Source organism: Nelumbo lutea, chromosome 1 (genome assembly GCF_056320005.1).
Source record: "Nelumbo lutea isolate HS-2025 chromosome 1, American lotus-T2T, whole genome shotgun sequence".
NCBI lineage: Eukaryota > Viridiplantae > Streptophyta > Magnoliopsida > Proteales > Nelumbonaceae > Nelumbo > Nelumbo lutea.
This window is the reverse complement of record NC_142684.1, coordinates 144,448,219-144,452,075: the sequence shown is the minus strand read 5'-3', so window position 1 is coordinate 144,452,075 and position 3,857 is coordinate 144,448,219. Positions and strand designations below refer to the sequence as shown.

At 39.4% G+C, this 3,857-nt stretch overlaps 1 non-coding gene across 1 annotated transcript; it reads left to right on the top strand.

Annotated features, from left to right (window-relative positions):
* Window positions 1-3,516: 3,516 nt before the first annotated feature.
* LOC148878113 (small nucleolar RNA R71) lies at window positions 3,517-3,623 on the top strand. Its single transcript, XR_016106358.1, has one exon. It is a non-coding gene; the product is annotated as a small nucleolar RNA R71 (small nucleolar RNA).
* The last annotated feature ends 234 nt before the right edge of the window (window positions 3,624-3,857 follow it).

Below are 3,857 nucleotides of genomic sequence, written 5' to 3'. Positions count from 1 at the left end.
GAAACAATTACCAATACTAAATTGAGCACTTCTTATCTGATCAACAAATAAATCAAAACTCTAATGAAAGCTAAGAAATCCTAAATTAAAATCTATCTAAATCATTGGCCCAATTGCCTTCAATTCAGGTTAGAAGAATAAGCAGTAAATGTCAATCTCAGAATTCAGCAATCTATCAATTTGGATCATTCGAATAAATCATGATTGAGCCTTGGTTTGGTGAAACCCCAAGGTCATGAACAGCCTCTCTCAAGCGCATGTTCATCCTATGCATGAGTGATGGTTCTTCTATCTCTAGCAAGAATCTAATCCCCATGCATGCATTTCTTCAAACACTTCTAAGGCATCAATTCAAATCTGAATTGATCACCAACTGAATTGTGCAAGTTATCTCTAACCTTGCACTCAATTCAGTTCTTGAATAGTAGATCTGAATTCCTAGAGTCTCTCTCAAGCACTCTAGGAATTCCAAGCTGTAGATTAATTCGGCCAATCTGAAAATTGCAGATCTGAATTCTCTTTCAAGCAATTCAGATCTTGCAATCTCAGATCTGAGAATTCAGATCTGAGTTTTGAAGGTTAATTGGCCAAATTACTCTACAATCACACCCTTATTCAAGAAACTTCAAGTACAATGCATGACCATTTGAATGAATCAAAAAGAATTAGATTGCTGAACTGAAATTTTACAAGCTGAAATACATCAAGGAAGAATGGAAACAAGGAGAAAGAAAAAAGAAACATATAACTAAGAAACTGAATTCAAATCAAAAGAGAATGAAACTACAAATGATTTATTACAAAAGATCTTTGAATCACAAACCCTCAATTCAAACTCACCTTCTTCTTCTAGCTTGCTTGTCTTGAACTTCCTTCAGCCCTTCTTCTTCTTCTTCCTTGCGCCTAGCCTTCTTCTCTTCTCTTCTCTCAAGGTGGCCGAACCTCTAAGAGTGGGAGAGCCTTCCTCTCAAGCAATTGAACAACTTTCTCCCCTCCTAGAGGCCTCCTTATATAATTTTTCAAGGGGGCTCTTGCCCCTTCTTGAAGCCTCTAGAATGGGGTGTATTACACCCCTCATGAACCTTCTAGAGTGCTCCCTCCTTCTCTTCAAGAAACATCTAGGAGTTGCCGCCCCTAGCTCCCTTTGGGCTGCTATTTGGGCTACAACTTAGCTTGCTTTTGAGCTCATGTGGGCCACACTCTAGGCTGTTATTTGGGCTAAAAATGGGCCTTCCTTGCTGGGCCGAATTCTACTCATAGCTACGCTTTATTTTCTTGGGTTTTCTCAAGGAATTCACTTGCTCTTTTTGGGCCGAAGTGCTCTCTCTTGCTTCCACGACCGGGCTGGACTGAAATTGGTCTTTTTGAACCTTCTTTTCTTGCCTTTTTCCTTCCTTTTCTTGGATTGATTATCCCTGAACTTATTCTTAGCATTAAGCTAAATTAAGGCAAAAATTAATAAAACCGGCATAAAAATCCATGTTAAAGTCCTCAAAAATTATAGATAAATTGTAAGTTCATCAAATACCCCCACACTTAAGCTTTTGCTTGTCCTCAAGCAAAGACATCAGCCATAAACTTAACATTCCCCCCTTCTGTTCTCACCATTTACCTGGTGAACTTTTTAAGATAGAAATGCATTGAGTAGTCGGGGAACTTTTGTAAGTGCTCAACTCTTATTCTTGTAAATTACCATTTAAGATATGTATCAGATCCGAGGAAAGGAGAATATGAATTTCATCATAGTCTAGCCTTCACTCCTAATTCATATATAAATCAGCTCCTTAATTGTCAAGGTTAATAATCAAATTTCACTAAGTTTCACATCTGTAACTAAATCTCAATGAGAGTTCAACTTTACAGTGCCCCTTTGAACCTCGGTTGTCACCACAATTACTTATTTCTAAGGGTGAGTGCATCTTATGCTCCATCTCACCCTTTTCTTTTTTTTTTTTTTTTTTTTTTTCGGTGTGAGTGCATTTTATGCTCCATCTCACACACTTTTCTCTCTCTTTTCTTTTCTTCTTTTTTTTTTTTTTTTTGGTGTGAGTGCATCTTATGCTCCATCTCACACTGGTCACTTACTTGAGGTAGGACTCATGTTCTGAGCTGCTAGTTTTACTATTCAACTCAAAATAGCGGAGTCAATTTGGGATTTTGTCCTTCTTTGCAATTATTGAACCTCAAGAATTAGCACTTCAGATGTGCACTAGCTCTCTTGACCATTGACAATGAAATCAAGGGCTTCCATACACATGAAGGAAGTTAGGGCTAGTCATGCTGAAACGCATATTCAGCTCCCGTTTTCTCATGCATATATCAAATTGGGTCATTCACAAGAATAAAAACTTAACAAGTACATCAGTCTCCCTCAACTCATTGAATTCCTTCTTAAAAAAAAATCATCAAATAAATAGTAATGAACTTGAGGGGTTCAAGTCTTTTTTTTTTTGGTTATGTCATTGCCTGCATATGTGTGTTGGGGTGCATGGTTTCATCCCCCATACCCTAGCCTCGGGCTCACTCCCCCACACTTAAGATGAACATTGTCCTCAATGTTCGTAGTGTTAGGCAGTAACAATAAAACTAGCAAGAGCATCATCAAGTAATAGGAGGTATTTAGAGGACTTCCCTGAAGATCATTCTTAAATTCTGCAATATGTTGTCGGTGGAAAACTTCTTCTGCTAGAAATCACTTGCAAACTAGAAGAGGAGATCAGTATCTTTATTCAATTAAATTCTAAGAAAAACTAACTAAACTTAAATGCTATGAAAAATAAAAACAAAAAGCAAGTAAGACAGTTTATGACTAAGTATCTGAATTGGGAATTCTCCCAACAGCCTCTTGTTCCCTTGGGTTTACCATGGTGTTACTAGGTAAGGTATCCGGAGCCCTTTCTGAAATCATCTATGCCAGCTGCCCAACCTGAGTTTCCAAGTTCCTTATCGATGTTTCATTTTTCTAAAATCTATTTTCCGCACTAGCTATGAACTTGGTCATCAGCTCCTCCAAGTTAGATTTCGGTTCCGGCTGATAGAAGTTTTGGTGGAAAGGCTTAGGTGCATGCTGATTCAGGTGGCCTCTCCATCCGGGGTTATGGGCATGATGGTACTGATTTCCTGGCTGTCTTGTAAAGTTGCCAACAAAGTCTACTTGTTCTGTGGACTGAAAAGTCTGACTGCCAACTTGGAATTCAGTGCTATCATGGCCTCCCCCACACTTATCATACTGTACATGCATAGCTGCCATCTGCATCTCATCAAATTTTTTGCTAAGTGCTCCTATTTGTGCAGAGAGAGCTGTGTATGTATCCACATTATGAAGGCCATGCTGCTTTTCTAACTGGTGTCCTTTCTGAATGCCATTGGTAGTTATTGGCTTCCATCTCCTCGATGAGTGCATGGGCAACCTCGGGAGTCTTATTGTTTATGGAGCCCCCAGCTGCTGCATCTAAGATGGTCTTGTTTGAATCGGTCAGACCATTATAAAATGTTTGCACCTGCAGCCAAATCGGAAGGCCATGGTGAGGAACCCTCCTTAGTAGCTCCTTGTAACATTCCCAGGACTCATAGAGAGATTCCCCCTCTTGCTGGAAAAAAGTAGTGATGTCATTCCTCATTTTAGCAGTTTTAGAAGGGGGAAAATATTTAGAGAGAAAACGACTGGCCATTTCGTCCCATGTGGCTATAGATCCTGCTGGTAATGAGTTCAACCAAGCTTTGGCTTTATCCTTCAAAGAAAATGGGAATAACCTCAGCCGGATGGCATCATCACTTACCCCATTGTGTTTGAAGGTGTCACAGATTTCCAAGAAGTTAGCAATATGGGCATTTGGATCCTCATGGGCCATACCACA